Consider the following 14,136-nt stretch of genomic DNA (forward strand, 5'->3'; position numbering starts at 1 on the left):
TTTTAACCAATCCCAAAACTTCCCCTATTCTTCTCAAAAGGCTTGCGGATATGGTATAAGATCTGGGCTTAGACAACAAAAATTCTCCTTGGTAGAACCTGTATTATTTCTCTGTGCCTTTTGAGATGAAATTCTTCTACCTGGTCTTCTCCAGGAACCAAGGGAATTCTTATAAGAAGGGAAAAAGGAGGGGAAGGCTATTTTGAAAAGTCGACCTATAAAAAATCCTAACAATCTTTTCCACAAATATTAGTAAAAAGCTTCAGCCATCTGAACAGAAAAACTTAACTTCTTCCATCTGCCAGAAACAGTACTTGGATGCAACTGCCCTGTTATAAACTCGTGAATTTTGAATGATTACATATCTCTCCTGGCTGAAATTTTAAAGCAAAAACTGTAACATCTCAGTTTGCATCCTGTACTCTCAGAAATACAAAAAACCTAACCCAAATGTTTTTCAAGTTCATGTGGTCTAGGATAATCTTTGGTAAATAAAAGCTAGTTTACGTTTGTTTGTTTAATTGAAATAACCATGAGTTTAGAGTTATCAGCATTAAATATAATACTTTTATTCTCCCCGGGTTTTACTAAAAGTCAAATAAGCTCATGTTCTCTATGGTACAGAATTTATCAGCCAGAAAGATAATTTAAGATGATGGTTAGCTGTTTACTGTCTCATGAAATTTTCATGACTAATCTAAACATAATTAAGAACAATGAGTCAAATAGATGTAAGTAAGATATAAGTTTATAAGTGAACTTTTAAACAATTATGCCTTAAGGTATGTCTACTTAAAAACCATTTTTAAAATCTTTTTGGTAACTTGAAACCTTAAATTTACCTGAAATAAGTGACCAGTCAGAAGTACAGGTAACAGCCCAGACTTGGGACTAGTATCTGAAGCAGAGAAAAATTTCGTGGGACTGAGACCTTAACCTGGGGACCCTGATGCTGTCTCCAGGAAAACAGTGTCAGAATCAAGTTGGGCTGTAACACCCAGCAGCCATCAGAAAGTGGCTTGGTGGTTTTGGGGGAAAAACACACACACATTAGAATTGGAGTCAGAATTGTAATGGGTCATTAGGAATCTATGACAATTGAAAGGGAATTATACTTGTCCTTTTGGGTTGCAGTAGAGGAAAACGACTGCACACTCAGTCCAAATCACCCTTTGGTGTCCCTTAATGCACCCAAAAGAAAGGTCAAGCACTACAGATAAAGAGAAAGACAAGCCCTGCAGTGCATTTTGGTACTGATGAATGCGGGACTGACTTGAGCCACAGGAACATTCTTTATATTCTTTCTGTCCAACTACTCTCTTACAGACAGCTTCTGGTATAAATCAAATCCACCAACCAGGAGAGCACTGGGCTGTGATTCAGGAGTCACATACTTGCTCTGTGGCTTTGGGCTTTTTACATCTCTCTGGGTCTTGATTTTAATATACATCAGATTAATGAGTTTAAGCAGACACTCTCTATAGCTCTGACACAATGTTGTCTTGGGTTTCCAATGCCCCATTTGCCCTGGGCAAGGGCACCTGTGTCCCTTGTTAGCTGGCTTGCCCCCTCTTCCTCTGCCCGCCTCCCTCCAAGGCAGTGCATCATTTTGGACCCCAAAGTGGTATTAGGCAGCCAGACAATCTCATTTACTCACAACCATTTCCGTCATCAGGACCCACTATATCCAGTGGCAATTTACCACACGTCGTTAATATGTTTGTTATATTTTGTTGGCGGAATATGAAAGTTCATCAGCAAGCCCGCACACAGGGAAAGCATATTGAAATGAGCATCGCAGATCTGTCAGGCTGGAGTTTATGGCCTTTTCTCAGTACTACACTGTAAGTAAAACAAGCTCTGATTGAGTCAGCAGCCTCCTGGGTACTCATTTGCCAAAGTGTGGGAATTTTAATGCTAAGTTTATCCGCCTGCATTAGGCAGGGAGGGTTGGGTGGGGAGGAGGTGGGCAGATTGCTTTCGCTTAGGGGTATTATAGACCAGCCTGCAAGTTCCACAGGCACCGGGAGGGAAGCTTTCAGTGGGTTTGGCCTCTTATCTTCTTATCGTCTTATAGATTTTGGAGATGTAGTACCCTGGAGTTTTAATACTCAGTTTGCAAATCCTCCTTTTAAAGCCAGTGCATTGAAATGCAAGAGAAAAGAGAAAGGAAAAAAAAAAAAAAAGAAAAGAAAAAGAAATATTCACTGAGGAATGGCACTGGGAAGAAAAAAAAGATGATGAAGAAGAAAGGGGAAGAGAGAATCATTAAAATCCCAGTTAGTGAACATGATTGATGCAAATATCCTTACACCTTGTCTCCTTTGCAGGCGACTTCCAGTAAGGGTTCAGGCGCCCTCACTGGGGAACTACATTCTCTGAAACAGGACTTTGTAGATGCCGATGCTGTCTAAATGGATTACAAAGCTTTGTAAGTCCAAATTAATGCACTGGGAAAATGAATTTTGGAAACAAGATTTCTGTTTCTTCTTTCAGGCAATGATAGGAAACACAAAGTAGGGGGAACACATTTCTACCCATGGGAAGAGATCTGTTTCTCCGATTTGGGGAGGGTCAGACAGTTTTCAGCAGGTGGTTCACAGAAGTTGTGTGACTCAGAATAAGGTGTTATTAGTATTAAGAGATAGTTATCTCATCGCAGCAATGGCAGTCACTACCATTTCTTCCTCCTCAGCAGGAAGGCTTATCCGTTGCTTTTTCCTTGAGCGGACATTTGGTATTCTAGGAGCCAGAATCTAGTTTTCATTCCAGTGGTGTGCAGCTGTGGGTCACCTGGCTAATGCAGGGGCCATTCCACATTCCAGAGGCATGGAGCCGTGGTCATTTGGCATTCCAGAGGCGTTCTGAAGCTACAGGTCATTCATTATGCCAAGGTTACTTTCTCGGCCTGCAGAGCCGAGAGCCTTATTCTTTGCTAGTTGAGATTGGAAACTGCCAAGGAAGATGTAACTCCACTGGTGTCAGAAGGACAAAGATGGAAAGAAAGAGAGAGAAGATAAAAATTAACTGCAAAGAATTCTCAACTAGTTCTTAGAGAGGATGATGGGGACAATTCATGGTGCACGTGGAGTCAAAGATGAGTTTTTTGGGGAGGAGAAAGAAAAGTATAAGTACAAATCTGATTGTAATTAATTGTTCTGTCTTAATTGAATGAGAAGCAAGATATAGTAACAAGAGATACCGGTGCTACAATCGGTCAAAGTTGGGTTCAAATCCTGCCTCTGCTCCCTATTGATTGTGTAATTTTGATTTATTTAGTCTCTTTAAACATCATTTTCATCATCTGTAAAATGGAGACAATGAGACAACCTGCCAGGGCGCCTAGTTGGCTCAGTCAGTGAAGGGTCGAGCTCTTGATCACCGCTCATGTCGTGATTCTCCTGGTTCATGAGATCAAGCTCTGTGTCAGGCTCTGTGCTGACAGAGCTGAGCCTGCTTAGGATTCTCTCTTTCCCTCTCTCTCTGCCCCTCCCCTACTTGTGCTCTCTCTCTCTCTCTCTCTCTCAAAATAAATAAATAAACATTTAAAAAAAGACAAACTGCCATTTTAAGATAACACTCTGTTTAAAATTTTTTTAATGTTTACTTATTTTTGAGAGAGACAGAGTGTGAGCAGGGGAGGGGCAGAGAGAGGGGGAGACACAGAATCCGAAGCAGGCTCCAGGCTCCAAGCTGTCAGCACAGAGTTTGATGCAGGGCTCGAACTCACAGACCACTAGATCATGACCTGAGCCAACGTCAGATGCTTAACCAACTGAGCCATCCAGGCACCCCTAAGATAATACTCTTAAAAGTGTTTAGTACTGTCCCTGCCTCAAGGAAAAGACCCTACAAAAATTACTGTTGCTGTTGTTGTTGTTATTATTATTATTATTATTATTATTACTTATTGGGACACTCTTGAGTTTTAAAGATGAAGATGATGATAACTTGCCTTAATATTAATACCTATTCACTCTTTCCATTATCTTCTATCATATGTCAGCCACTGTGTCACAGAAGTCATTGTGCTAACTCTGGACAGATTAAGACTAGGCTGTGTCTAATGACCACAGATTCAATTCAATAGGGTCCCAGCAAATATCTGCTGGGTACAGTGCTCTTCTCTAATCCCAATAGTTGACCTAAAGATCAAGGGGATTTTTTTTTTTTGCCACTGAGGAATCTATGACCTATAGTAAGATAACCATGGATAATGAGAAAGGGGGGAAAACATATGGAATTCACAGAATGATAAGAACTGTTTGTCTTAATGTGCACATAGATTGGACACGTCTCAGGCAGTCCAAAACACATGTATGATGGTGACAAGATGGTTGTACCATTCCCAGCATTGAATCTTTGTAAATTAAAATCTAACAGGACAGGTGGTTGAAGCCACATAAGGGAGAACCTTGATTTTCATGCTTAGGAGTATGCACTTTATTCCATAAGGAGTAATGACAAAAAGGAAAACAAAATTTGCTTTGCTTTACTTTTTGTTGTTTTTGTTCCTACAGGTGAATGATATAATCTATCCTTTACGGATCTCCCAACAGAATTGCCAAATATTGGAGCAAAATATATGTATGTTTCATATCAAGATCATCAACAGAGGACAAGTTGAATTATGGGGCAAAGGAGGCAAGCCAGACTGGGGATGGGGGGAGGGCAATGGTAGTAGAAGGGGACAGTGTCATGACTACAGGGAATTTATATGTGACCTGATTCACTGGTGGAAGCCAGGACCTTAGGGATGGGCTACCCACAGGGAAGCCCTAACTGTGCCTCAGCCAATAAGCTCAGATGGTAAGAGGAGGTTTCTGTGTGCATGGGGTGGCCTTGCAGGCTGCAGAGCCTACTTCAGAGGGTCACAGAGGGTGGCCTATGCATGCACTGGGGTGCTTGTTAAAAGTGGATTCTGTAATCCTCACCAGGAACAGATCTCCTTGGAGCAATCCCTCGTGGCCTCCAAGAAATAAAGGTCAAAGTTTCTAGCATACAGTTCTCAAGAGAAATAGCAAATCAAGTTGAAAAAGCACTCTTAGAAAACATCTTGTGATTCTTGCAAACATTTGTTGGATCTCTCCTGGTTCTAAAATCTGAGAATACAAGTTTCAGAGAAAACACAATTTCCCTGCCAGGGTGGACCCTGTATGTTGTAAAATCTTGGGGCCCCCTTAAGTAATGAATACAGAAATAATGAATAGAAATGTACACTAGAAAGTAAATCTTTACCTTAGAAAAGAATTGTAACAACTAACAATACTGAAATACTGACGTACATTTCACAAAAGCCAGAAAAACATAATTTTTATTTATAACCAACATGCCATACCTCTATAATGTCATCTACATTTTATCTGTATACTTTGATGTTTTCATATGATGTGTTTGATTATTGATGTGATGATTATTTTCTATTGACAGGTTAGGAAATTCACTTTTCCCCCATCTGGTGCTATTTTTTTCTTAATTGACACTTCAAAAAAATTCCCATTATTCTTCCCAATTTGTTATTGAAAATTAGTAGGTAAATATTTAGCAGTCATGTCACTTTGAGAAAACTGATATCAAATTTCTTTAATACATGAGCATTGAGATTTCAGAGAATTTCAAGTCTTCTCATGCAGTAATGTAACTTAAATATTCTTTGTGTTGATAATATTCATGAACCAGTTTGTGATCAAGGTCCATATTGCATTGGCTCAGTATGACTTTTATGCTAACTTTGTTGATGTTTATAGTTTATGCCAAATCAACAAGCTCTGAATGAAAATACACAAAGACTCGTTTGAGCTAGACAGTTTTGACCAAAGAAAATGATGGAAAAAGGCAGTCTAATAGAGCCAAGAATGTAGTTCAAAAAGAGTACAGTGAACAAGCTGGACAATGGATAATGAGACCAGAACTATGTCTTGCAGTGAGAAAGGCAGGTCTGGAATGAGTGTTAAACACTGGCAAGTGGCTGGATTTATATTATCATACTTGCAAATTTTGGAAACAGATACCTGCTGATTTGTCAACTTACAAAAAAGCAGTGACTCAAAACGCTAAGATCATCAGTACTAGTCGCAAATACCCATTTCAATCTTAGCTCTGCCCCTTAGTAACCTGTGAAATCTTGCTAACAGTAACTTAACTAGTCACAGAAGGGATGACAAACCACAAAAACATTCCCCACCAAACCCCACCAAACATATACCCAATTAAAATTCCTTTAAGCTGGATACAAAAAGGCCCACACCAACCACTGTAACACAAGGAGAGTAAGAGTAAAGAGAGACGATAGTCTTGATCAGTTATGTACTGCAATACTCTCCTTTGAAAATTCTGAAAAAGAAAAAAGAAAACACATATAACCATGTGCTCACATTGCTGACGCAACTCCCGGAGTCCTAATGCTGAAACTTCATTTGCCTGCTGGTACATCTGCCTCTGTTCCCTGTGGTTTCCATGGAGCCCACAGTCTAGTTAGGGAAGACAGACAATAAACACATGAACAAAATAGTAAACAGACAATTTCAGATAGTTACTCTTCTATGAAGAAAGTAAAATACTATGTATGATAAAGAGTTACCGTAGGCAGGGCAAGAAGCAGCCCTTCGAGAGAGGGGTCAGAGAATATCTGGCTGAGGAAGCCAGCTTTGGGCTGAGATGTGCATCCAGAGAAACCCACACTTGCAAATCTGCAGACTGGAACTGTGAGGCCAAGAGAGGGGAGTGACTAGTCCATGCTTCCCCATCAAATTAGTGACAGAGTTAGGACTATAGCTGAGACACCCTGGACTACATTAGAATCCCTTGCTACCTACCACTTGAGGACCCCATGTGAAGTTTCACTGTAGATATTCTTGACCTATGGAAACTGAGACAACCCTCCACTGAGCCTTCACTCAGCTCCTGGTAAAGGGAGTTACTTATTTATTTTTAGAATCACCAAAAAGCCAAAGGTGAGCAGGTGAGCGCTCCATTCAGTAGTCAAACTGCCATTTCACAGTTTTGAGATAATCACAATGATTATAATATCTCATTTCAGGACCATAAAATTGTTAAGAAAAAAAAGCTATGAAAACTCAGAGAGATCAATCAGGTAATTATTCTTTAGATTATGGTAGTTACATGTCTGTATCAGAATATATCCATCCATCTGTCTATCTATCTATCTATGCTTATATACATACAGAGAGAGAGACAGAGACACAGACAGAGAGAGAGAGGGAGGGAGGATACCCATACATTATAGACTTATTTACTTGCTATTTTGCTATTTATATTATATGCCAAAAATATACACAAGACCTACAGATTTTAAAAGATGCCCTAGAAATAAATGAAAGTCCAGAATTTTCTACCACTTTCTACCAGTGGATCGCTGGGTATGCACTTTGAGAAAACTTTGCCTCTCTTTGAAGACTTCTGATCTAGTCTATCACTTCCAGTTTGAGCGCTGAGAAACTGAGGCCAGAGAAGATAACTGAGAAAATCATTCTGATGACCCAGTATGAAAAATAAGCTGAATTACTTTAAAATAAACTCAATTTCATATCTAAAGTCTTTTAAATCATCCCTGTTATTTGTTAAAATTATAATTTTCCCTATGCTTTCACTTGGTTTTTGCAAGGCCTTTCCTTACTCCCCAGGGACTTATGCTTTGCTCCTGATCTCCTCTCAACAGGGAGCAGTCCGGGATCAGGAAACCTCTGACACCAGACCCCAGCAAAGAGTAAACTCCCTCAAGTCCACAGGCTCAACCTGAACTCAAGCCGTTCTCCTCAAGGATTCCCAGAACAGACACAGGCTCCCAGCCTGCTTAGGAATGCGGCACTGCGCTTCTCAATAGCATTTTATGACACATTTCTCAAATCAAATTTAAAAGCATAACTGAGTGGAATTAAATTAATGCCGTCTGGTAATGTCAGCAGCACCAGAGTTGCAACAGGCTGGCTTAACTCTTAAACCTTCTAGAGCTCCATGATACATATTCAGTCTTCAGTATTATTGAGAGAATCTGTGTGTGTGTGGGCGCCTCAGCATGGTGGGGCGGGGGCTGGGACGTGGCTGAGCAGTCTTCAAGAGCATAAAAGGAGTTACGGGTACTTAATGATCACGCACGCCCCGTGACCTTGATGTTTTTGAGTTGACATTGGCCTTTCCCTTCCTGTTCCATAGAGTATGCTTAACTTCCTCATATTGTTTGATCATGATAATCACCCTGGGAGGAAACCATTCATGTTTTTATCTCCTTCCTTTATTATGTCTTACTTGAACCCGAGTGCCGGGACTCCAAATTCAGCATTCTTTCCATTCATTGAATTTAATAATAATGACAACATTGCGTGCCTTTGCAAGGTTCTCTTAACGTCTCTGTTGCTAAAGCCATTAAACCATTTGTCATTTTCATCTTAATTGACTCAATGGCATCATTTTACTTACCACTTTCTTGTTGTCGAAAGATGTTGCCTACACTTAGTTTCAAGATGCCTGGCCTTTAGTTTTGTTCCTATATCACCGAACACTCCCAGTGTCTTTTTCTGAGGACTCTTTCTCTTTCCTAAATGTTAGGTGTTCCAGGGCTCCTTTTTCCCTCTGGCTAAACTACCCCTGGTGATCTCACCCAGTCCATGTTTTATTTATTTATTTTTTTTTAAGTAAGCTCTACTCCTGATGTGGGGGCTTGAACTCACAACCCAAGATCAAGAGTCGCTTGCTGTGCCTACTGATCCAGCCAGGCACCCCAGTCCATGGTTTTAAATGTCATTTACAATAATGGCTTTTGAATCTACATTTTCTGCCAAGATGTCTCTCCTCAGCTCCAGTGCCTACATCCAACACCAGGCACCTCCTCTTGGATATCTAAGGGGCCTATCAAATATCACCAATATCCCAATCTTGACCCAGACAGGCGTGCTCCCACAGTCTTATTCATGTCTGCAAACACAAACTCCATCCTTCCAGCGGCTCAGTCCCAATGTCTGTGTTATTGTCAAGCCCTGTCTTGTGTCCTCCACACCTCCTGTCTGCAAATCCTTCTACTCTGTCTTCAAAGCATGCCTAGAACCCAACCACTGCATCTTGCACTACTCCCACCCTACCCAGGATACCACCATTTTTTGATACAGGATCCAGAGCATTCCTTTTAAAAGGTAAATTCTATCATATCGTGCCAGCGGATGCCCCTCTCGCTTACAGTGAGAAGCAAAGGCCATGCGGTGACTTACAGACTCTTAGTTCTGTCTTTTTCCTCAACATGAGTAACTTTCTAACACTATGCTATTTTTTTGTTTATAGTCTACCTCCTCTCCACAGATTATAATATCTAGCAGAAGAGGCACCATCTAAGCCTGTGTCCCCAGTTCTTCCAATAGCGTCCTACTCATAGAGAGTGTGCAAAACAGATTTTTGATTGTACGAATACATACTTCACTTGCATGTCATGAATGATCATTCCCAAAGTCCTTTCACATACATTATCCTGTGTCGAGTCTCAGCATGATTCTAGGAAGTAAACAGGGTAGATATTTTCCCATTTGAAAAAAGGGGTACAACTGCGATGCAGTGAATTAATTGATTTGGCTAAATTCACTCCAGTACTAACGGAAGAATCCAAGAGTAAACTCTCAATTTTCACATTCCTAAGCTGCTCCTCTTTGCTATCTAATAGATTCTGTCTCAGGGAGTGTGAGCGTACATGACTCTGTGGAGTCAGCATACAAATTTAGCTTGCAAACTTCGGTGTCTGACTGCTTGGGCTCAGTTTCTGGTTCTACCTATTCCTACATTGGTTAAATTATTTAACCGTCTGTTTTCCCTTCAATGAAAGGGTTATAATCATAATGTCTTCCACAATGGGTCAGAATGTGTTAAATGACATAATACATGTGAAATTGTTGCACAAAGTAAACATTCAAAAAGATGTAATTGATGGCATGTGAAAAGTGTTTGCAGCAAGAGAAATAGGAGTTGACAGATAATCAGATAGATTCATGTGCAGATATGACCCACATGAATTTGGAAATTCCACACTATTTGAAGGGATGCATGGATGCCAGAAGCTTAGTCTACTGTTCTTGATTGTTGAAACAACCAGAGTCCAGTCCAGGAAAACTGAATGCCAAGCTGCAGAGTTCAGACTAAGCGTACTGTGGAAATCTAAGAGGCCAGAGTACCTCACACAAGACCAAAGAAGCATCCCGGAGCATGTGGAACCTGACATGACTTAAATCTTCCTGGTCCTGACATTGTCTAACACAATAGCCTCCATGTAGGTGGCGCATATGAATGTGCATTGAATAAAAATAAACATTTGGGTGAATGAAAACTGGGGATGATAGAAGAGAACACAGTGCATGGAGAAAAGGATGAGGAAGACAGAGAGCAGAGGAAGTATATTAGTTACCTACTGCTACATAACAAATAGCTCCCAAACTTAGCTGCTTAAAAGAACAAGCATTTATTATCTCTGGAGGGTAACTGACATGACAGATGACTTTCAACAGATATTTATATTAGAACTAGTTACAGATATCATGCCAATACTCAGAAACGTGGGTGTCTTTATTTGTTTTAGTAATAGTAGTCCAGGCAATGTAGAAATATTGACATATGTTATCTAAATTTATCATCACAACAATCCTAGCTGTCATTCTATCTTTTTAATCCATTTATTCACTTATTTATTAGGCAACCATATATTAATTTTCTACAATATGCCAGACTCTGTGAATTTAGAAGCAAACTATACAGATAAAAATTCTTGCCTACATGGAGCTTATAACAAAGAAGGAGAAGACAGATATTGGTTGGCAGACTGGTCCACTTACATGGAGGACAAGAAAAAAAAATTAAAGAAAGAGGCTGACCATTCCAGATTCATAGGTGGCAGTGATCATAAGCAAGGGAAGTTACTTACAAAGTTGTTTGGGGCGGCCAGAGACAGGTAGATTTCTGAACCCATCTGTCAAAATATTGCAAGTTTATCTAGAAACCTTAAGTGGAGTCAGTTATTTGTACTCTCTGGATGGTCTCCATGACACCTTATTCTCTCAAGGCTATGCTCATGGAACAGCTCCCATTGTGGGAACCATAGGAAGAGTGTACTTCCCGAGATGGGGGGTTGGGAAGAAGAGGGGAGGATAGGGTCAGGAGATGGGGGGTGAAGAGCCTGATTGCCTGGGTCCAGCTTGTGGGTCAACCTGTGGTCACATCCTCTTATTTACCTCCTCCAACAACAGACATTCAATATATAAATAAGTATACAGTAAAATGCATAGTGTGTCAGAGGATGATGTGTGCTCTCAGGACAATAAAGCAGGAAAGGTGGAAGGAGGTATTGTCCAGCATTGCACAGGCAGCAAAGAGTAGAGACAAATGCCATTTTGTGTCTGACCCCATAGGGTGTGCCAGTGACCGCACACTCAATCATAAGAACTTCAGGTCTTCCTTAGGGTGCCTTGTCAGTTAGGATCACTCAACCACATAGTTAGAGAAAACCCTAACTCACATGGGAAATTGCTTCACAAACCAGGAGACCCAGAGGCTTCAGAAGTGGAATGCCAGAAACTGTCTTACCACTGGGACCAAGGCAGCGTTCCCTCTAGTACTCCAACATCTAACAGAAGAAAATAAACATCTTTTTGATAAAGAAACCTTTCCCAGAAGACCTGAATAGACCTCCCCTCATTATGTAGAACATGATCACATGATCTCCACTAGACACATTCGTGGCAAGCAATCTGAACCCTTGGTATTCTGGATTGACATAAGTCTCCCCCCCCCCCCCGCCCCCACCTACCCCTCCTCCCCTTACCTGTGGTTTCACTTTCCGTGGTTTTGGTTACCTGTGGTCAACCCTGGTCTGGAAGCAGATGATCCTCCTTCTGACATATAGGTTAATAGTAGCCTAACACTAGGTCACAGGGCTCGGTCGTTCACCTCACTTCATCTCATCAGGTAGGCATTTGATCATCTCACATCATCACAAGAAGAAAAGTGAGTACAGTACAAGGAGATATCTTGAGAGAGAGAGACCACATTCATATAACTTGTAGTACATTCTATTGTCACAATTTTTCCATTTCATTGTTATTGGTGTTAATCCCTTTGTCTACTTGATAAACTTTATCATAGGTATGCACATATAGGAAAAAACACAGTATATGTAGGGTTTGATATTATCCACAGTTTCAGGCATCCACTAGGGGTTGGAACAGATCCTATATTCCTGGAGGGTACTCCTATATTCCCGGAATCTGGGATAGGGTTATCTTCCCCAGTGTAATGTGAAGGAGCAATGGTGATTTCAAGAAAATCTGTCAACAGGAAAAGTGGAGAGTAGCGACCGTCAGCATTTGCCATTAATATGGACAAAGCCTTATTTATAGTCTAATGATCAACATTGGGTACATAAAAGAAATTTCATAAGTAGTTTTTAATTTGGATTAGGGTAAGAAATGGAAAAACAAAACTAAAAGGGATAAGGAAGGGAGGAAAGTTGGAGAAGCAGAATCATTTTAATATTAACATAAAGAAGAGAGAGTGTACAACAGTCTGAGTTGAGAGAGAAAGACTCTTGTCTTTTTATCAATGCCCAGACATTCAAAGCTGTGTGACTTGGGGCTGATCACTTAACTTTTCTGTGACTCAGTTTCATGAACAGAAACTCTAATCTAATAATGCTAATCAGTCACATTTTATGAACAGCAGGAGATTTAGTAAGATGCCTGTGTTCAGTGAAAGAAATCCATGACATTCCAGTTGAAAGTGGGTGTGTTCTCCATTTACAGATGTAGAAAGAATGGGAAAGAGTGTGTCTACAAACAAGATAATCGAGTTAGTCAAGTAGATGATTCAAAGAGGGCAACACACACAGACATATGCACCCACACACACATACTCCTACAATCTTTTCTCATGAAAAAAATATATTATTGTTTATTGTTCTTTGAGCAATTATTGCTTGCCAGGCACTAGCTAAATAATTTATGAGCATTGTCTCATTTAATTTCACAACAACCCATGAGTTAGGTACTACTATAAAACAGTTTTCTGTTTGAATTACCTAGGATAGATTTTTCAAACTTCCACTTCATTTTACATATATGCACTTTCTCTTCCTCATTAAGTGGATGCCATTTCAGTGAATGACTATCGTCTTCAGGTTACTTCTCCTAAATTTAAACACAGTACTTCTTCAGTCATTTTCCTTGCACCAATGAACCATTCTATAGTGCTTTGAGCTGATCAGATCAAAATTGTGCAGGAAAATTTAGCACCAGCCAGTTCCTAAATGCTGAGTTGGCTCTGGTTATTTCTTGACCGCCCTGCATTTGCTTACCAGTCTCAACACCAGAACTTGGTGCTCATCAATCACTTGGAACACATCCCTCTCGGCAATTCCTCAACAGGAGCCTTGACTGAGGAATTGTATTGACAATTGCAAGCTAGTATTTCACATTGGATTCCTCTTCAAAGCACTTTACTCAGATGATGTGCATAACTGATATGCAACAGAAAAACAAGGTCAGAAAGAGATTCACAAAGAAAGAGTGATTTGGCAGGTTTCCCATGAGAACTCCAGGGGAAGGTCCAGGGCTCAGCCAAGAGCACCAGGTATGGAGTCAGGAGAGGGGGAGACTTAGTGTGTCTCTGCCAACACCATGCTGTGTGTTTTTGGGCAATTCTTTCTAAATCTCCCAGCATCGATGTTCCCAGCTGTAAACATGGTGGGAGAGAACCAAGTTAGGGCTGGAAGGTACTGGCATAGGTGCCTGTAGCAGACATCAGGAATCAATCATGGCACTTTTTCCCACTGAGCCTGCGATAGGCCCCCATGTTCTTCTCAGCACACACTCCAGGCAGCCTAGAACAATTAGAGTCGGCACATCATTTAGAATATATCTGTCATTCCTGGATGAAGTAATTTCTAACATTCATTTTGGATCTAATATTTTAGAAATATATTGCTGCTGTAGGAAGAATCATGAAGTCAGGATCAGAAGGCCAGACTTAAATTCTGGTTCTGACGTTTATTACTTCTGTGACCTTAAGCAAATCAACTCATATCTTTGATTTGTTTTGTTTTTTTTTTTTAATCTGCAAAATGGGAATAAAATATCAATGTCCTATGGTCAGAGT

General features: G+C 40.4%; 1 long non-coding RNA gene across 1 annotated transcript; it reads right to left on the bottom strand.

The window, feature by feature from the left end:
- Positions 1-721: 721 nt before the first annotated feature.
- Positions 722-12,423, bottom strand: LOC128312124 (uncharacterized). The gene is made up of 3 exons (XR_008291014.1): positions 11,810-12,423; positions 6,375-6,470; positions 722-2,975 (listed from the first exon to the last, which is right to left on the bottom strand). It is a non-coding gene; the product is annotated as an uncharacterized LOC128312124 (long non-coding RNA).
- Between the last annotated feature and the right edge of the window lie 1,713 nt (positions 12,424-14,136).

Source organism: Acinonyx jubatus, chromosome D4 (genome assembly GCF_027475565.1).
Source record: "Acinonyx jubatus isolate Ajub_Pintada_27869175 chromosome D4, VMU_Ajub_asm_v1.0, whole genome shotgun sequence".
Classification (NCBI taxonomy): domain Eukaryota; kingdom Metazoa; phylum Chordata; class Mammalia; order Carnivora; family Felidae; genus Acinonyx; species Acinonyx jubatus.